Raw genomic sequence first — 21,452 nt, forward strand, 5'->3', positions numbered from 1 at the left:
ATGGACTAGAAATCCATTAGGATCTTCCTGCGCAGGTTCAAATCCTGCCGACAACGAAATTGCATTTTTTTGACCCCTCCGGAGGTTGAAGTTTAGTCGTGTTTCTTATACCAATCGCATCCTCTCAGATCTCCACAAGTACATAGGGATTAGTTGTCCATTTGGGATAGGACTGCAGGCCATCTGTCCCACTTCACACCTTTACACACCTGGTTATCCAGCCTTCTAGCTCTATAGGCCACAGTAGCATAGGTTACAGGTTTGTAGTCAAGCCACAGATTTCAGGTGAGATCCCATGATACACTCAACAATACAACAACACGATTCTCATGAATAACCATGAAGCCATTTGCTAAGATTTCCCCCATTTTGACATGTGGAAACCTGTTGTCACTCTTACCCTGACGGGAAGCTCCAGACACTTTTTTGGTCCTATCTGAGGCATTTTTAAATTCATTTCAAATTGGCCATATTCTGAAGACACTCTTATAGTCTGCAGGGTAATCGAACTGGCCACATCTAAAGTCAAGCCACAGGTAACAGGTGAGAAACCTTGTTAAACCCTAAAAGAAAAAGAAAAAACTTGATTGCATTGAAAATAACCATTAAGTCATTCAGGTCGCAGACCCTATAGGCATGGTTTGAAACCCCCTCCTGACAACTTTTTAGCGCCTGCATGTCATGCACCTTTGTAAAATCCAGTTGAAAAATAAAAGACTTAAGGTAACGTAAATGACACCTAGTTAATATGAGTAGTGAATAACTATCGTATTTTTAATATTCTGCAAAAACAGCTAGTTGATGAGAGGCTGAAAGAGAATTGCAAGAATCGCGCAATTTCACAGGCGGGCCCCAAACAGGCAAATAACAAAAATTATCTCGGAACGCAGAACTCGTCGGTCGTTGTCAGTGGATTGTATTGGCGGGAAGAACATAAATATCGTCTGCAGGGTAATCGAAGTCGCCGCATCTAATGTCAAGTCACAGGTGAGCTGCCTTGTTAAACCCTAAAAATAAATAATAACACGATTGCGTTGAAATGACCCATTAAGCCATTTGTAAGGATTTCCCCCATGTGGACCTGTTGTCACTCTTACCCTGATGGTTGCTGATATTTCCAGACACTTTTTCAGTCTTATCTGAGGAATTTTATCATTTATATCAGAATGGCCATATTCTGATGCCAGTTTAGCGCTCATTCAATGACGATTTACTACTCTTTCCCATTGAAGGCCATATTGAGGTTAAATCAATGACTGGACTTTTTAATTTATAAAAACAAATGACTATTGAAAGTGCAAGTCAGTATCGTGCATAGTTGTTCTGGTCTCTGTGGTGATTTTAGAGCGTTGTTCATATTTCTACTTTTACCGCATTCACTTTAACCCGATACCCAGTTACTGTGCTGTAGTCAGGATGGCCGAGCGGTCTAAGGCGCTGCGTTCAGGTCGCAGTCTCCCAAATCCCACTTCTGACAGTTTTTTAGTGCCTCTCAGGAGTCATGCTGCTCAGCAGTAATAATAAGAATGATGAAATAACAACTTCACACAGTGAAATAACAATTCATAATAAACACTCTCAAATGCAGACCTTCTGGAGCTGAGCAAAGATCAAGGTTAAATAAGAAAACAGCTGGACTTAATAACAAATGAATGAGGGGAACATTTTGTGTTATTGCATTATAATGAGTTACTGCATTATCTTTCAGTTGTTAAATTTCACTTTCTGTAGGCTATGCCTGTTGGCCCATACACTCCTAACAAGCCTGTTTTCTTCTGTCAACGGTGTCGTGGCCGAGTGGTTAAGGCGATGGACTAGAAATCCATTAGGATCTTCCTGCGCAGGTTCAAATCCTGCCGACAACGAAATTGCATTTTTTTGACCCCTCCGGAGGTTGAAGTTTAGTCGTGTTTCTTATACCAATCGCATCCTCTCAGATCTCCACAAGTACATAGGGATTAGTTGTCCATTTGGGATAGGACTGCAGGCCATCTGTCCCACTTCAAACCTTTACACACCTGGTTATCCAGCCTTCTAGCTCTATAGGCCACAGTAGCATAGGTTACAGGTTTGTAGTCAAGCCACAGATTTCAGGTGAGATCCCATGATACACTCAACAATACAACAACACGATTCTCATGAATAACCATGAAGCCATTTGCTAAGATTTCCCCCATTTTGACATGTGGAAACCTGTTGTCACTCTTACCCTGACGGGAAGCTCCAGACACTTTTTTGGTCCTATCTGAGGCATTTTTAAATTCATTTCAAATTGGCCATATTCTGAAGACACTCTTATAGTCTGCAGGGTAATCGAACTGGCCACATCTAAAGTCAAGCCACAGGTAACAGGTGAGAAACCTTGTTAAACCCTAAAAGAAAAAGAAAAAACTTGATTGCATTGAAAATAACCATTAAGTCATTCAGGTCGCAGACCCTATAGGCATGGTTTGAAACCCCCTCCTGACAACTTTTTAGCGCCTGCATGTCATGCACCTTTGTAAAATCCAGTTGAAAAATAAAAGACTTAAGGTAACGTAAATGACACCTAGTTAATATGAGTAGTGAATAACTATCGTATTTTTAATATTCTGCAAAAACAGCTAGTTGATGAGAGGCTGAAAGAGAATTGCAAGAATCGCGCAATTTCACAGGCGGGCCCCAAACAGGCAAATAACAAAAATTATCTCGGAACGCAGAACTCGTCGGTCGTTGTCAGTGGATTGTATTGGCGGGAAGAACATAAATATCGTCTGCAGGGTAATCGAAGTCGCCGCATCTAATGTCAAGTCACAGGTGAGCTGCCTTGTTAAACCCTAAAAATAAATAATAACACGATTGCGTTGAAATGACCCATTAAGCCATTTGTAAGGATTTCCCCCATGTGGACCTGTTGTCACTCTTACCCTGATGGTTGCTGATATTTCCAGACACTTTTTCAGTCTTATCTGAGGAATTTTATCATTTATATCAGAATGGCCATATTCTGATGCCAGTTTAGCGCTCATTCAATGACGATTTACTACTCTTTCCCATTGAAGGCCATATTGAGGTTAAATCAATGACTGGACTTTTTAATTTATAAAAACAAATGACTATTGAAAGTGCAAGTCAGTATCGTGCATAGTTGTTCTGGTCTCTGTGGTGATTTTAGAGCGTTGTTCATATTTCTACTTTTACCGCATTCACTTTAACCCGATACCCAGTTACTGTGCTGTAGTCAGGATGGCCGAGCGGTCTAAGGCGCTGCGTTCAGGTCGCAGTCTCCCAAATCCCACTTCTGACAGTTTTTTAGTGCCTCTCAGGAGTCATGCTGCTCAGCAGTAATAATAAGAATGATGAAATAACAACTTCACACAGTGAAATAACAATTCATAATAAACACTCTCAAATGCAGACCTTCTGGAGCTGAGCAAAGATCAAGGTTAAATAAGAAAACAGCTGGACTTAATAACAAATGAATGAGGGGAACATTTTGTGTTATTGCATTATAATGAGTTACTGCATTATCTTTCAGTTGTTAAATTTCACTTTCTGTAGGCTATGCCTGTTGGCCCATACACTCCTAACAAGCCTGTTTTCTTCTGTCAACGGTGTCGTGGCCGAGTGGTTAAGGCGATGGACTAGAAATCCATTAGGATCTTCCTGCGCAGGTTCAAATCCTGCCGACAACGAAATTGCATTTTTTTGACCCCTCCGGAGGTTGAAGTTTAGTCGTGTTTCTTATACCAATCGCATCCTCTCAGATCTCCACAAGTACATAGGGATTAGTTGTCCATTTGGGATAGGACTGCAGGCCATCTGTCCCACTTCAAACCTTTACACACCTGGTTATCCAGCCTTCTAGCTCTATAGCCCACAGTAGCATAGGTTACAGGTTTGTAGTCAAGCCACAGATTTCAGGTGAGATCCCATGATACACTCAACAATACAACAACATGATTCTCATGAATAACCATGAAGCCATTTGCTAAGATTTCCCCCATTTTGACATGTGGAAACCTGTTGTCACTCTTACCCTGACGGGAAGCTCCAGACACTTTTTTGGTCCTATCTGAGGCATTTTTAAATTCATGTCAAATTGGCCATATTCTGAAGACACTCTTATAGTCTGCAGGGTAATCGAACTGGCCACATCTAAAGTCAAGCCACAGGTAACAGGTGAGAAACCTTGTTAAACCCTAAAAGAAAAAGAAAAAACTTGATTGCATTGAAAATAACCATTAAGTCATTCAGGTCGCAGACTCCCCTATAGGCATGGTTTGAAACCCCCTCCTGACAACTTTTTAGCGCCTGCATGTCATGCACCTTTGTAAAATCCAGTTGAAAAATAAATGACTTAAGGTAACGTAAATGACACCTAGTTAATATGAGTAGTGAATAACTATCGTATTTTTAATATTCTGCAAAAACAGCTAGTTGATGAGAGGCTGAAAGAGAATTGCAAGAATCGCGCAATTTCACAGGCGGGCCCCAAACAGGCAAATAACAAAAATAATCTCGGAACGCAGAACTCGTCGGTCGTTGTCAGTGGATTGTATTGGCGGGAAGAACATAAATATCGTCTGCAGGGTAATCGAAGTCGCCGCATCTAATGTCAAGTCACAGGTGAGCTGCCTTGTTAAACCCTAAAAATAAATAATAACACGATTGCGTTGAAATGACCCATTAAGCCATTTGTAAGGATTTCCCCCATGTGGACCTGTTGTCACTCTTACCCTGATGGTTGCTGATATTTCCAGACACTTTTTCAGTCTTATCTGAGGAATTTTATCATTTATATCAGAATGGCCATATTCTGATGCCAGTTTAGCGCTCATTCAATGACGATTTACTACTCTTTCCCATTGAAGGCCATATTGAGGTTAAATCAATGACTGGACTTTTTAATTTATAAAAACAAATGACTATTGAAAGTGCAAGTCAGTATCGTGCATAGTTGTTCTGGTCTCTGTGGTGATTTTAGAGCGTTGTTCATATTTCTACTTTTACCGCATACACTTTAACCCGATACCCAGTTACTGTGCTGTAGTCAGGATGGCCGAGCGGTCTAAGGCGCTGCGTTCAGGTCGCAGTCTCCCAAATCCCACTTCTGACAGTTTTTTAGTGCCTCTCAGGAGTCATGCTGCTCAGCAGTAATAATAAGAATGATGAAATAACAACTTCACACAGTGAAATAACAATTCATAATAAACACTCTCAAATGCAGACCTTCTGGAGCTGAGCAAAGATCAAGGTTAAATAAGAAAACAGCTGGACTTAATAACAAATGAATGAGGGGAACATTTTGTGTTATTGCATTATAATGAGTTACTGCATTATCTTTCAGTTGTTAAATTTCACTTTCTGTAGGCTATGCCTGTTGGCCCATTCACTCCTAACAAGCCTGTTTTCTTCTGTCGACGTTGTCGTGGCCGAGTGGTTAAGGCGATAGACTAGAAATCCATTAGGATCTTACTGCGCAGGTCCAAATCCTGCCGACAATGAAAATGCATTTTTTTGACCCCTCCGGAGGTTGAAGTTTAGTCGTGTTTCTTATACCAATCGCATCCTCTCAGATCTCCGCAAGTACATAGGGATTAGTTGTCCATTTGGGATAGGACTGCAGGCCATCTGTCCCACTTCACACCTTTACACACCTGGTTATCCAGCCTTCTAGCTCTATAGGCCACAGTAGCATAGGTTACAGGTTTGTAGTCAAGCCACAGATTTCAGGTGAGATCCATGATACACTCAACAATACAACAACACGATTCTCATGAATAACCATGAAGCCATTTGCTAAGATTTCCCCCATTTTGACATGTGGAAACCTGTTGTCACTCTTACCCTGACGGGAAGCTCCAGACACTTTTTTGGTCCTATCTGAGGCATTTTTAAATTCATGTCAAATTGGCCATATTCTGAAGACACTCTTATAGTCTGCAGGGTAATCGAACTGGCCACATCTAAAGTCAAGCCACAGGTAACAGGTGAGAAACCTTGTTAAACCCTAAAAGAAAAAGAAAAAACTCGATTGCATTGAAAATAACCATTAAGTCATTCAGGTCGCAGACTCCCCTATAGGCATGGTTTGAAACTCCCTCCTGACAACTTTTTAGCGCCTGCATGTCATGCACCTTTGTAAAATCCAGTTGAAAAATAAAAGACTTAAGGTAACGTAAATGACACCTAGTTAATATGAGTAGTGAATAACTATCGTATTTTTAATATTCTGCAAAAACAGCTAGTTGATGAGAGGCTGAAAGAGAATTGCAAGAATCGCGCAATTTCACAGGCGGGCCCCAAACAGGCAAATAACAAAAATAATCTCGGAACGCAGAACTCGTCGGTCGTTGTCAGTGGATTATATTGGCGGGAAGAACATAAATATCGTCTGCAGGGTAATCGAAGTCGCCGCATCTAATGTCAAGTCACAGGTGAGCTGCCTTGTTAAACCCTAAAAATAAATAATAACACGATTGCGTTGAAATGATCCATTAAGCCATTTGTAAGGATTTCCCCCATGTGGACCTGTTGTCACTCTTACCCTGATGGTTGCTGATATTTCCAGACACTTTTTCAGTCTTATCTGAGGAATTTTATCATTTATATCAGAATGGCCATATTCTGATGCCAGTTTAGCGCTCATTCAATGGCGATTTACTACTCTTTCCCATTGAAGGCCATATTGAGGTTAAATCAATGACTGGACTTTTTAATTTATAAAAACAAATGACTATTGAATGTGCAAGTCAGTATCGTGCATAGTTGTTCTGGTCTCTGTGGTGATTTTAGAGCGTTGTTCATATTTCTACTTTTACCGCATACACTTTAACCCGATACCCAGTTACTGTGCTGTAGTCAGGATGGCCGAGCGGTCTAAGGCGCTGCGTTCAGGTCGCAGTCTCCCATGGAGGCGTGGGTTCAAATCCCACTTCTGACAGTTTTTTAGTGCCTGTCAGGAGCCATGCTGCTCAGCAGTAATAATAAGAATGATGAAATAACAACTTCACACAGTGAAATAACAATTCATAATAAACACTCTCAAATGCAGACCTTCTGGAGCTGAGCAAAGATCAAGGTTAAATAAGAAAACAGCTGGACTTAATAACAAATGAATGAGGGGAACATTTTGTGTTATTGCATTATAATGAGTTACTGCATTATCTTTCAGTTGTTAAATTTCACTTTCTGTAGGCTATGCCTGTTGGCCCATTCACTCCTAACAAGCCTGTTTTCTTCTGTCAACGTTGTCGTGGCCGAGTCGTTAAGGCGATGGACTAGAAATCCATTAGGATCTTCCTGCGCAGGTTCAAGTCCTGCCGACAATGAAAATGCATTTTTTTGACCCCTCCGGAGGTTGAAGTTTAGTCGTGTTTCTTATACCAATCGCATCCTCTCAGATCTCCGCAAGTACATAGGGATTAGTTGTCCATTTGGGATAGGACTGCAGGCCATCTATCCCACTTCACACCTTTACACACCTGGTTATCCAGCCTTCTAGCTCTATAGGCCACAGTAGCATAGGTTACAGGTTTGTAGTCAAGCCACAGATTTCAGGTGAGATCCCATGATACACTCAACAATACAACAACACGATTCTCATGAATAACCATTAAGCCATTTGCTAAGATTTCCCCCATTTTGACATGTGGAAACCTGTTGTCACTCTTACCCTGACGGGAAGCTCCAGACACTTTTTTGGTCCTATCTGAGGCATTTTTTAATTCATGTCAAATTGGCCATATTCTGAAGACACTCTTATAGTCTGCAGGGTAATCGAACTGGCCACATCTAAAGTCAAGCCACAGGTAACAGGTGAGAAACCTTGTTAAACCCTAAAAGAAAAAGAAAAAACTTGATTGCATTGGATATAACCATTAAGTCATTCAGGTCGCAGACTCCCCTATAGGCATGGTTTGAAACCCCCTCCTGACAACTTTTTAGCGCCTGCATGTCATGCACCTTTGTAAAATCCAGTTGAAAAATAAATGACTTAAGGTAAAGTAAATGACACCTAGTTAATATGAGTAGTGAATAACTAACGTATTTTTAATATTCTGCAAAAACAGCTAGTTGATGAGAGGCTGAAAGAGAATTGCAAGAATCGCGCAATTTCACAGGCGGGCCCCAAACAGGCAAATAACAAAAATAATCTCGGAATGCAGAACTCGTCGGTCGTTGTCAGTGGATTGTATTGGCGGGAAGAACAAAAATATCGTCTGCAGGGTAATCGAAGTCGCCGCATCTAATGTCAAGTCACAGGTGAGCTGCCTTGTTAAACCCTAAAAATAAATAATAACACGATTGCGTTGAAATGACCCATTAAGCCATTTGTAAGGATTTCCCCCATGTGGACCTGTTGTCACTCTTACCCTGATGGTTGCTGATATTTCCAGACACTTTTTCAGTCTTATCTGAGGAATTTTATCATTTATATCAGAATGGCCATATTCTGATGCCAGTTTAGCGCTCATTCAATGGCGATTTACTACTCTTTCCCATTGAAGGCCATATTGAAGTTAACCTGTCTACGATATTGGTTCCCAATTGGGAATCAACCCTCCCACGTTCAGCTGAAACGGTGGCGCATGGAACGCAAAAATATTCTTAAAAATAATTAACCTCCACACATTAACAAGTCCAAGTCCATAGCTCAAATGAAAGATAAACACCTTGTTCATCTAGCCAGCAAGTCAGATTTCTAAAATGTTTTACGGCGAAAACATAGCACATATATATGTAAAACCACCACCAGACACAGCTCATTTGAATAGCCAAAACATGCAATCAACAAACGCAGGATTAAAAAATAAATCGTTCACTAACCTTTTGAAAATCTTCATCAGATGACAGTAATATGACATGTTACACAGTACATTTTTTTTTTCAATAATATGCCATTTATATCCATAAATGTCCATTTACAGTGAGTTCACGTTCAGAAATTACTCAAAAATGCCCGCAGGAAATCTAGGTAGCGCGGCAAGGTAACGTAAATAGACATCATAAACTTTGACTAAATATACATGTTCTACATATAGTTAGAAAGATACACTGCTTCTTTATGCAACCGCTTTGTTAGATTTACTTTTAACGTTACAGAAATCGCACACTATTCAATATGCTGAGACGGCGCTCAGTTCCAAGCTACATTTCTACGTAATGTTGGAGTCAACAGAAACACAGATTTAAGCATAAATATTCCCTTACCTTCGATGGTCTTCGTTCAGAATGTTCTGGAAGGCTTCAGACTTACCCAATACATCGTTTGGTTTCAAGTCTTGCGTCTTTGTATTAGCGCTTAAAACGGGAACGTTTTTTATCCAAAAATGAAAAATGAAATAGCGCCCCTAGAGATCTAACAGGCTAATAACATCAGCTGAAATGCACCCAAAACGTCCTCTGGTCCGGAAAAGTTGCGCATCAAAACTTCAAAATTACATATTATATGTCGACTAAACAGGTCAAACTAAGTGCAGAAGCAAGCTTTATGATGTTTTAGACACACAAAACAAACTTCAATTCAATCGGCCATCGTCTGCCCCTCTCTTGAGTGCTGGAACAAAGGAATGGCTGGGACCAATTCGCGCCCCTACGCACAGCCTATTTTCTCGTGGCACGCACTAATTTCACTCCCATAGGGTCAATTCTCGCGGGATTTGAACGATTCAAAGCTCTACTGAAAGAGGACATCTAGCGGAAGAGATAGAACGTCTCCCCAGAATCATAACTGGTTGGGAAGGGTGGGGGCCATGACGTCAAAGTTGCTCCAACTTTCATGGCCACAAAAAATAGTTTGGAAGAATGCCTGCCCTGTGAGTTCTGCTATACTTACAGACATAATTCCAACGGTTTTAGAATCTTTAGAGTGTTTTCTATCCAATAATAATTTTTATTTGCAGATATTAGCAATTTTTGACAGATTTTTTTTCAGTTTACTAGGGGTACCCAATCTCTCCAAAGGGGGCATATGTCTGCCATATCCTTAACAGGTCTTAAATCAATGACTGGACTTTTTAATTTATAAAAACAAATGACTATTGAAAGTGCAAGTCAGTATCGTGCATAGTTGTTCTGGTCTCTGTGGTGATTTTAGAGCGTTGTTCATATTTCTACTTTTACCGCATACACTTTAACCCGATACCCAGTTACTGTGCTGTAGTCAGGATGGCCGAGCGGTCTAAGGCGCTGCGTTCAGGTCGCAGTCTCCCATGGAGGCGTGGGTTCAAATCCCACTTCTGACAGTTTTTTAGTTCACACAGTGAAATAACAATTCATAATAAACACTCTCAAATGCAGACCCTATCTGAGGCATTTTTAAATTCATGTCAAATTGGCCATATTCTGAAGACACTCTTATAGTCTGCAGGGTAATCGAACTGGCCACATCTAAAGTCAAGCCACAGGTAACAGGTGAGAAACCTTGTTAAACCCTAAAAGAAAAAGAAAAAACTCAATTGCATTGAAAATAACCATTAAGTCATTCAGGTCGCAGACTCCCCTATAGGCATGGTTTGAAACCCCCTCCTGACAACTTTTTAGCGCCTGCATGTCATGCACCTTTGTAAAATCCAGTTGAAAAATAAATGACTTAAAGTAACGTAAATGACACCTAGTTAATATGAGTAGTGAATAACTATCGTATTTGTAATATTCTGCAAAAACAGCTAGTTGATGAGAGGCTGAAAGAGAATTGCAAGAATCGCGCAATTTCACAGGCGGGCCCCAAACAGGCAAATAACAAAAATAATCTCGGAACGCAGAACTCGTCGGTCGTTGTCAGTGGATTGTATTGGCGGGAAGAACAAAAATATCGTCTGCAGGGTAATCAAAGTCGCCGCATCTAATGTCAAATCACAGGTGAGCTGCCTTGTTAAACCCTGAAAATAAATAATAACACGATTGCGTTGAAATGACTCATTAAGCCATTTGTAAGGATTTCCCCCATGTGGACCTGTTGTCACTCTTACCCTGATGGTTGCTGATATTTCCAGACACTTTTTCAGTCTTATCTGAGGAATTTTATCATTTATATCAGAATGGCCATATTCTGATGCCAGTTTAGCGCTCATTCAATGACGATTTACTACTCTTTCCCATTGAAGGCCATATTGAGGTTAAATCAATGACTGGACTTTTTAATTTATAAAAACAAATGACTATTGAAAGTGCAAGTCAGTATCGTGCATAGTTGTTCTGGTCTCTGTGGTGATTTTAGAGCGTTGTTCATATTTCTACTTTTACCGCATACACTTTAACCCGATACCCAGTTACTGTGCTGTAGTCAGGATGGCCGAGCGGTCTAAGGCGCTGCGTTCAGGTCGCAGTCTCCCATGGAGGCGTGGGTTCAAATCCCACTTCTGACAGTTTTTTAGTGCCTCTCAGGAGTCATGCTGCTCAGCAGTAATAATAAGAATGATGAAATAACAACTTCACACAGTGAAATAACAATTCATAATAAACACTCTCAAATGCAGTCCTTCTGGAGCTGAGCAAAGATCAAGGTTAAATAAGAAAACAGCTGGACTTAATAACAAATGAATGAGGGGAACATTTTGTGTTATTGCATTATAATGAGTTACTGCATTATCTTTCAGTTGTTAAATTTCACTTTCTGTAGGCTATGCCTGTTGGCCCATTCACTCCTAACAAGGCTGTTTTCTTCTGTCAACGTTGTCGTGGCCGAGTGGTTAAGGCGATGGACTAGAAATCCATTAGGATCTTCCTGCGCAGGTTCAAATCCTGCCGACAACGAAAATGCATTTTTTTGACCCCTCCGGAGGTTGAAGTTTAGTCGTGTTTCTTATACCAATCGCATCCTCTCAGATCTCCGCAAGTACATAGGGATTAGTTGTCCATTTGGGATAGGACTGCAGGCCATCTGTCCCACTTCACACCTTTACACACCTGGTTATCCAGCCTTCTAGCTCTATAGGCCACAGTAGCATAGGTTACAGGTTTGTAGTCAAGCCACAGATTTCAGGTGAGATCCCATGATACACTCAACAATACAACAACACGATTCTCATGAATAACCATTAAGCCATTTGCTAAGATTTCCCCCATTTTGACATGTGGAAACCTGTTGTCACTCTTACCCTGACGGGAAGCTCCAGACACTTTTTTGGTCCTAACTGAGGCATTTTTAAATTCATGTCAAATTGGCCATATTCTGAAGACACTCTTAGGCTGCAGGGTAATCGAACTGGCCACATCTAAAGTCAAGCCACAGGTAACAGGTGAGAAACCTTGTTAAACCCTAAAAGAAAAAGAAAAAACTTGATTGCATTGAAAATAACCATTAAGTCATTCAGGTCGCAGACTCCCCTATAGGCATGGTTTGAAACCCCCTCCTGACAACTTTTTAGCGCCTGCATGTCATGCACCTTTGTAAAATCCAGTTGAAAAATAAATGACTTAAGGTAACGTAAATGACACCTAGTTAATATGAGTAGTGAATAACTATCGTATTTGTAATATTCTGCAAAAACAGCTAGTTGATGAGAGGCTGAAAGAGAATTGCAAGAATCGCGCAATTTCACAGGCGGGCCCCAAACAGGCAAATAACAAAAATAATCTAGGAACGCAGAACTCGTCGGTCGTTGTCAGTGGATTGTATTGGCGGGAAGAACAAAAATATCGTCTGCAGGGTAATCAAAGTCGCCGCATCTAATGTCAAATCACAGGTGAGCTGCCTTGTTAAACCCTGAAAATAAATAATAACACGATTGCGTTGAAATGACTCATTAAGCCATTTGTAAGGATTTCCCCCATGTGGACCTGTTGTCACTCTTACCCTGATGGTTGCTGATATTTCCAGACACTTTTTCAGTCTTATCTGAGGAATTTTATCATTTATATCAGAATGGCCATATTCTGATGCCAGTTTAGCGCTCATTCAATGACGATTTACTACTCTTTCCCATTGAAGGCCATATTGAGGTTAAATCAATGACTGGACTTTTTAATTTATAAAAACAAATGACTATTGAAAGTGCAAGTCAGTATCGTGCATAGTTGTTCTGGTCTCTGTGGTGATTTTAGAGCGTTGTTCATATTTCTACTTTTACCGCATACACTTTAACCCGATACCCAGTTACTGTGCTGTAGTCAGGATGGCCGAGCGGTCTAAGGCGCTGCGTTCAGGTCGCAGTCTCCCATGGAGGCGTGGGTTCAATCCCACTTCTGACAGTTTTTTAGTGCCTCTCAGGAGTCATGCTGCTCAGCAGTAATAATAAGAATGATGAAATAACAACTTCACACAGTGAAATAACAATTCATAATAAACACTCTCAAATGCAGACCTTCTGGAGATGAGCAAAGATCAAGGTTAAATAAGAAAACAGCTGGACTTAATAACAAATGAATGAGGGGAACATTTTGTGTTATTGCATTATAATGAGTTACTGCATTATCTTTCAGTTGTTAAATTTCACTTTCTGTAGGCTATGCCTGTTGGCCCATTCACTCCTAACAAGCCTGTTTTCTTCTGTCAACGTTGTCGTGGCCGAGTGGTTAAGGCGATGGACTAGAAATCCATTAGGATCTTCCTGCGTAGGTTCAAATCCTGCCGACAACGAAAATGCATTTTTTTGACCCCTCCGGAGGTTGAAGTTTAGTCGTGTTTCTTATACCAATCGCATCCTCTCAGATCTCCGCAAGTACATAGGGATTAGTTGTCCATTTGGGATAGGACTGCAGGCCATCTGTCCCACTTCACACCTTTACACACCTGGTTATCCAGCCTTCTAGCTCTATAGGCCACAGTAGCATAGGTTACAGGTTTGTAGTCAAGCCACAGATTTCAGGTGAGATCCCATGATACACTCAACAATACAACAACATGATTCTCATGAAAACCATGAAGCCATTTGCTAAGATTTCCCCCATTTTGACATGTGGAAACCTGTTGTCACTCTTACCCTGACGGGAAGCTCCAGACACTTTTTTGGTCCTATCTGAGGCATTTTTAAATTCATGTCAAATTGGCCATATTCTGAAGACACTCTTATAGTCTGCAGGGTAATCGAACTGGCCACATCTAAAGTCAAGCCACAGGTAACAGGTGAGAAACCTTGTTAAACCCTAAAAGAAAAAGAAAAAACTCAATTGCATTGAAAATAACCATTAAGTCATTCAGGTCGCAGACACCCCTATAGGCATGGTTTGAAACCCCCTCCTGACAACTTTTTAGCGCCTGCATGTCATGCACCTTTGTAAAATCCAGTTGAAAAATAAATGACTTAAGGTAACGTAAATGACACCTAGTTAATATGAGTAGTGAATAACTATCGTATTTGTAATATTCTGCAAAAACAGCTAGTTGATGAGAGGCTGAAAGAGAATTGCAAGAATCGCGCAATTTCACAGGCGGGCCCCAAACAGGCAAATAACAAAAATAATCTAGGAACGCAGAACTCGTCGGTCGTTGTCAGTGGATTGTATTTTCGGGAAGAACAAAAATATTGTCTGCAGGGTAATCAAAGTCGCCGCATCTAATGTCAAATCACAGGTGAGCTGCCTTGTTAAACCCTGAAAATAAATAATAACACGATTGCGTTGAAATGACTCATTAAGCCATTTGTAAGGATTTCCCCCATGTGGACCTGTTGTCACTCTTACCCTGATGGTTGCTGATATTTCCAGACACTTTTTCAGTCTTATCTGAGGAATTTTATCATTTATATCAGAATGGCCATATTCTGATGCCAGTTTAGCGCTCATTCAATGACGATTAACTACTCTTTCCCATTGAAGGCCATATTGAGGTTAAATCAATGACTGGACTTTTTAATTTATAAAAACAAATGACTATTGAAAGTGCAAGTCAGTATCGTGCATAGTTGTTCTGGTCTCTGTGGTGATTTTAGAGCGTTGTTCATATTTCTACTTTTACCGCATACACTTTAACCCGATACCCAGTTACTGTGCTGTAGTCAGGATGGCCGAGCGGTCTAAGGCGCTGCGTTCAGGTCGCAGTCTCCCATGGAGGCGTGGGTTCAAATCCCACTTCTGACAGTTTTTTAGTGCCTCTCAGGAGTCATGCTGCTCAGCAGTAATAATAAGAATGATGAAATAACAACTTCACACAGTGAAATAACAATTCATAATAAACACTCTCAAATGCAGACCTTCTGGAGCTGAGCAAAGATCAAGGTTAAATAAGAAAACAGCTGGACTTAATAACAAATGAATGAGGGGAACATTTTGTGTTATTGCATTATAATGAGTTACTGCATTATCTTTCAGTTGTTAAATTTCACTTTCTGTAGGCTATGCCTGTTGGCCCATTCACTCCTAACAAGCCTGTTTTCTTCTGTCAATGTTGTCGTGGCCGAGTGGTTAAGGCGATGGACTAGAAATCCATTAGGATCTTCCTGCGTAGGTTCAAATCCTGCCGACAACAAAAATGCATTTTTTTGACCCCTCCGGAGGTTGAAGTTTAGTCGTGTTTCTTATACCAATCGCATCCTCTCAGATCTCCGCAAGTACATAGGGATTAGTTGTCCATTTGGGATAGGACTGCAGGCCATCTATCCCACTTCACACCTTTACACACCTGGTTATCCAGCCTTCTAGCTCTATAGGCCACAGTAGCATAGGTTACAGGTTTGTAGTCAAGCCACAGATTTCAGGTGAGATCCCATGATACACTCAACAATACAACAACACGATTCTCATGAATAACCATTAAGCCATTTGCTAAGATTTCCCCCATTTTGACATGTGGAAACCTGTTGTCACTCTTACCCTGACGGGAAGCTCCAGACACTTTTTTGGTCCTATCTGAGGCATTTTTAAATTCATGTCAAATTGGCCATATTCTGAAGACACTCTTATAGTCTGCAGGGTAATCGAACTGGCCACATCTAAAGTCAAGCCACAGGTAACAGGTGAGAAACCTTGTTAAACCCTAAAAGAAAAAGAAAAAACTCAATTGCATTGAAAATAACCATTAAGTCATTCAGGTCGCAGACTCCCCTATAGGCATGGTTTGAAACCCCCTCCTGACAACTTTTTAGCGCCTGCATGTCATGCACCTTTGTAAAATCCAGTTGAAAAATAAATGACTTAAGGTAACGTAAATGACACCTAGTTAATATGAGTAGTGAATAACTATCGTATTTGTAATATTCTGCAAAAACAGCTAGTTGATGAGAGGCTGAAAGAGAATTGCAAGAATCGCGCAATTTCACAGGCGGGCCCCAAACAGGCAAATAACAAAAATAATCTAGGAACGCAGAACTCGTCGGTCGTTGTCAGTGGATTGTATTTTCGGGAAGAACAAAAATATTGTCTGCAGGGTAATCAAAGTCGCCGCATCTAATGTCAAATCACAGGTGAGCTGCCTTGTTAAACCCTGAAAATAAATAATAACACGATTGCGTTGAAATGACTCATTAAGCCATTTGTAAGGATTTCCCCCATGTGGACCTGTTGTCACTCTTACCCTGATGGTTGCTGATATTTCCAGACACTTTTTCAGTCTTATCTGAGGAATTTTATCATTTATATCAGAATGGCCATATTCTGATGCCAGTTTAGCGCTCATTCAATGACAATTTACTACTCTTTCCCATTGAAGGCCATATTGAGGTTAAATCAATGACTGGACTTTTTAATTTATAAAAACAAATGACTATTGAAAGTGCAAGTCAGTATCGTGCATAGTTGTTCTGGTCTCTGTGGTGATTTTAGAGCGTTGTTCATATTTCTACTTTTACCGCATACACTTTAACCCGATACCCAGTTACTGTGCTGTAGTCAGGATGGCCGAGCGGTCTAAGGCGCTGCGTTCAGGTCGCAGTCTCCCATGGAGGCGTGGGTTCAAATCCCACTTCTGACAGTTTTTTAGTGCCTCTCAGGAGTCATGCTGCTCAGCAGTAATAATAAGAATGATGAAATAACAACTTCACACAGTGAAATAACAATTCATAATAAACACTCTCAAATGCAGACCTTCTGGAGCTGAGCAAAGATCAAGGTTAAATAAGAAAACAGCTGGACTTAATAACAAATGAATGAGGGGAACATTTTGGGTTATTGCATTATAATGAGTTACTGCATTATCTTTCAGTTGTTAAATTTCACTTTCTGTAGGCTATGCCTGTTGGCCCATTCACTCCTAACAAGCCTGTTTTCTTCTGTCAATGTTGTCGTGGCCGAGTGGTTAAGGCGATGGACTAGAAATCCATTAGGATCTTCCTGCGTAGGTTCAAATCCTGCCGACAACAAAAATGCATTTTTTTGACCCCTCCGGAGGTTGAAGTTTAGTCGTGTTTCTTATACCAATCGCATCCTCTCAGATCTCCGCAAGTACATAGGGATTAGTTGTCCATTTGGGATAGGACTGCAGGCCATCTATCCCACTTCACACCTTTACACACCTGGTTATCCAGCCTTCTAGCTCTATAGGCCACAGTAGCATAGGTTACAGGTTTGTAGTCAAGCCACAGATTTCAGGTGAGATCCCATGATACACTCAACAATACAACAACACGATTCTCATGAATAACCATTAAGCCATTTGCTAAGATTTCCCCCATTTTGACATGTGGAAACCTGTTGTCACTCTTACCCTGACGGGAAGCTCCAGACACTTTTTTGGTCCTATCTGAGGCATTTTTAAATTCATGTCAAATTGGCCATATTCTGAAGACACTCTTATAGTCTGCAGGGTAATCGAACTGGCCACATCTAAAGTCAAGCCACAGGTAACAGGTGAGAAACCTTGTTAAACCCTAAAAGAAAAAGAAAAAACTCAATTGCATTGAAAATAACCATTAAGTCATTCAGGTCGCAGACTCCCCTATAGGCATGGTTTGAAACCCCCTCCTGACAACTTTTTAGCGCCTGCATGTCATGCACCTTTGTAAAATCCAGTTGAAAAATAAATGACTTAAGGTAACGTAAATGACACCTAGTTAATATGAGTAGTGAATAACTATCGTATTTGTAATATTCTGCAAAAACAGCTAGTTGATGAGAGGCTGAAAGAGAATTGCAAGAATCGCGCAATTTCACAGGCGGGCCCCAAACAGGCAAATAACAAAAATAATCTAGGAACGCAGAACTCGTCGGTCGTTGTCAGTGGATTGTATTTTCGGGAAGAACAAAAATATTGTCTGCAGGGTAATCAAAGTCGCCGCATCTAATGTCAAATCACAGGTGAGCTGCCTTGTTAAACCCTGAAAATAAATAATAACACGATTGCGTTGAAATGACTCATTAAGCCATTTGTAAGGATTTCCCCCATGTGGACCTGTTGTCACTCTTACCCTGATGGTTGCTGATATTTCCAGACACTTTTTCAGTCTTATCTGAGGAATTTTATCATTTATATCAGAATGGCCATATTCTGATGCCAGTTTAGCGCTCATTCAATGACGATTAACTACTCTTTCCCATTGAAGGCCATATTGAGGTTAAATCAATGACTGGACTTTTTAATTTATAAAAACAAATGACTATTGAAAGTGCAAGTCAGTATCGTGCATAGTTGTTCTGGTCTCTGTGGTGATTTTAGAGCGTTGTTCATATTTCTACTTTTACCGCATACACTTTAACCCGATACCCAGTTACTGTGCTGTAGTCAGGATGGCCGAGCGGTCTAAGGCGCTGCGTTCAGGTCGCAGTCTCCCATGGAGGCGTGGGTTCAAATCCCACTTCTGACAGTTTTTTAGTGCCTCTCAGGAGTCATGCTGCTCAGCAGTAATAATAAGAATGATGAAATAACAACTTCACACAGTGAAATAACAATTCATAATAAACACTCTCAAATGCAGACCTTCTGGAGCTGAGCAAAGATCAAGGTTAAATAAGAAAACAGCTGGACTTAATAACAAATGAATGAGGGGAACATTTTGTGTTATTGCATTATAATGAGTTACTGCATTATCTTTCAGTTGTTAAATTTCACTTTCTGTAGGCTATGCCTGTTGGCCCATTCACTCCTAACAAGCCTGTTTTCTTCTGTCAATGTTGTCGTGGCCGAGTGGTTAAGGCGATGGACTAGAAATCCATTAGGATCTTCCTGCGTAGGTTCAAATCCTGCCGACAACAAAAATGCATTTTTTTGACCCCTCCGGAGGTTGAAGTTTAGTCGTGTTTCTTATACCAATCGCATCCTCTCAGATCTCCGCAAGTACATAGGGATTAGTTGTCCATTTGGGATAGGACTGCAGGCCATCTATCCCACTTCACACCTTTACACACCTGGTTATCCAGCCTTCTAGCTCTATAGGCCACAGTAGCATAGGTTACAGGTTTGTAGTCAAGCCACAGATTTCAGGTGAGATCCCATGATACACTCAACAATACAACAACACGATTCTCATGAATAACCATTAAGCCATTTGCTAAGATTTCCCCCATTTTGACATGTGGAAACCTGTTGTCACTCTTACCCTGACGGGAAGCTCCAGACACTTTTTTGGTCCTATCTGAGGCATTTTTAAATTCATGTCAAATTGGCCATATTCTGAAGACACTCTTATAGTCTGCAGGGTAATCGAACTGGCCACATCTAAAGTCAAGCCACAGGTAACAGGTGAGAAACCTTGTTAAACCCTAAAAGAAAAAGAAAAAACTCAATTGCATTGAAAATAACCATTAAGTCATTCAGGTCGCAGACTCCCCTATAGGCATGGTTTGAAACCCCCTCCTGACAACTTTTTAGCGCCTGCATGTCATGCACCTTTGTAAAATCCAGTTGAAAAATAAATGACTTAAGGTAACGTAAATGACACCTAGTTAATATGAGTAGTGAATAACTATCGTATTTGTAATATTCTGCAAAAACAGCTAGTTGATGAGAGGCTGAAAGAGAATTGCAAGAATCGCGCAATTTCACAGGCGGGCCCCAAACAGGCAAATAACAAAAATAATCTAGGAACGCAGAACTCGTCGGTCGTTGTCAGTGGATTGTATTTTCGGGAAGAACAAAAATATTGTCTGCAGGGTAATCAAAGTCGCCGCATCTAATGTCAAATCACAGGTGAGCTGCCTTGTTAAACCCTGAAAATAAATAATAACACGATTGCGTTGAAATGACTCATTAAGCCATTTGTAAGGATTTCCCCCATGTGGACCTGTTGTCACTCTTACCCTGATGGTTGCTGATATTTCCAGACACTTTTTCAGTCTTATCTGAGGAATTTTATCATTTATATCAGAATGGCCATATTCTGATGCCAGTTTAGCGCTCATTCAATGACAATTTACGACTCTTTCCCATTGAAGGCCATATTGAGGTTAAATCAATGACTGGACTTTTTAATTTATAAAAACAAATGACTATTGAAAGTGCAAGTCAGTATCGTGCATAGTTGTTCTGGTCTCTGTGGTGATTTTAGAGCGTTGTTCATATTTCTACTTTTACCGCATACACTTTAACCCGATACCCAGTTACTGTGCTGTAGTCAGGATGGCCGAGCGGTCTAAGGCGCTGCGTTCAGGTCGCAGTCTCCCATGGAGGCGTGGGTTCAAATCCCACTTCTGGCAGTTTTTTAGTGCCTCTCAGGAGTCATGCTGCTCAGCAGTAATAATAAGAATGATGAAATAACAACTTCACACAGTGAAATAACAATTCATAATAAACACTCTCAAATGCAGACCTTCTGGAGCTGAGCAAAGATCAAGGTTAAATAAGAAAACAGCTGGACTTAATAACAAATGAATGAGGGGAACATTTTGGGTTATTGCATTATAATGAGTTACTGCATTATCTTTCAGTTGTTAAATTTCACTTTCTGTAGGCTATGCCTGTTGGCCCATTCACTCCTAACAAGCCTGTTTTCTTCTGTCAATGTTGTCGTGGCCGAGTGGTTAAGGCGATGGACTAGAAATCCATTAGGATCTTCCTGCGTAGGTTCAAATCCTGCCGACAACAAAAATGCATTTTTTTGACCCCTCCGGAGGTTGAAGTTTAGTCGTGTTTCTTATACCAATCGCATCCTCTCAGATCTCCGCAAGTACATAGGGATTAGTTGTCCATTTGGGATAGGACTGCAGGCCATCTATCCCACTTCACACCTTTACACACCTGGTTATCCAGCCTTCTAGCTCTATAGGCCACAGTAGCATAGGTTACAGGTTTGTAGTCAAGCCACAGATTTCAGGTGAGATCCCATGATACACTCAACAATACAACAACACGATTCTCATGAATAACCATTAAGCCATTTGCTAAGATTTCCCCCATTTTGACATGTGGAAACCTGTTGTCACTCTTACCCTGACGGGAAGCTCCAGACACTTTTTTGGTCCTATCTGAGGCATTTTTAAATTCATGTCAAATTGGCCATATTCTGAAGACACTCTTATAGTCTGCAGGGTAATCGAACTGGCCACATCTAAAGTCAAGCCACAGGTAACAGGTGAGAAACCTTGTTAAACCCTAAAAGAAAAAGAAAAAACTCAATTGCATTGAAAATAACCATTAAGTCATTCAGGTCGCAGACTCCCCT

General features: G+C 40.7%; 7 non-coding genes across 7 annotated transcripts; all 7 read left to right on the forward strand.

Moving 5' to 3' along the window:
• Positions 1 to 6,842: 6,842 nt before the first annotated feature.
• On the forward strand, positions 6,843 to 6,925 carry trnal-cag (transfer RNA leucine (anticodon CAG)). Its single transcript has one exon. It is a non-coding gene; the product is annotated as a tRNA-Leu (tRNA).
• Positions 6,926 to 10,146: 3,221 nt separating this feature from the next.
• trnal-cag (transfer RNA leucine (anticodon CAG)) lies at positions 10,147 to 10,229 on the forward strand. Its single transcript has one exon. It is a non-coding gene; the product is annotated as a tRNA-Leu (tRNA).
• Positions 10,230 to 11,268: 1,039 nt separating this feature from the next.
• Positions 11,269 to 11,351, forward strand: trnal-cag (transfer RNA leucine (anticodon CAG)). Its single transcript has one exon. It is a non-coding gene; the product is annotated as a tRNA-Leu (tRNA).
• Positions 11,352 to 11,657: 306 nt separating this feature from the next.
• On the forward strand, positions 11,658 to 11,739 carry trnas-aga (transfer RNA serine (anticodon AGA)). Its single transcript has one exon. It is a non-coding gene; the product is annotated as a tRNA-Ser (tRNA).
• Positions 11,740 to 14,920: 3,181 nt separating this feature from the next.
• Positions 14,921 to 15,003, forward strand: trnal-cag (transfer RNA leucine (anticodon CAG)). Its single transcript has one exon. It is a non-coding gene; the product is annotated as a tRNA-Leu (tRNA).
• A 1,745-nt stretch (positions 15,004 to 16,748) lies between these two features.
• On the forward strand, positions 16,749 to 16,831 carry trnal-cag (transfer RNA leucine (anticodon CAG)). The gene has a single exon. It is a non-coding gene; the product is annotated as a tRNA-Leu (tRNA).
• A 1,745-nt stretch (positions 16,832 to 18,576) lies between these two features.
• On the forward strand, positions 18,577 to 18,659 carry trnal-cag (transfer RNA leucine (anticodon CAG)). The gene has a single exon. It is a non-coding gene; the product is annotated as a tRNA-Leu (tRNA).
• Positions 18,660 to 21,452: the final 2,793 nt, after the last annotated feature.

This window comes from Oncorhynchus mykiss, chromosome 16 (genome assembly GCF_057628025.1).
Source record: "Oncorhynchus mykiss isolate SJ-2025 chromosome 16, ASM5762802v1, whole genome shotgun sequence".
Classification (NCBI taxonomy): domain Eukaryota; kingdom Metazoa; phylum Chordata; class Actinopteri; order Salmoniformes; family Salmonidae; genus Oncorhynchus; species Oncorhynchus mykiss.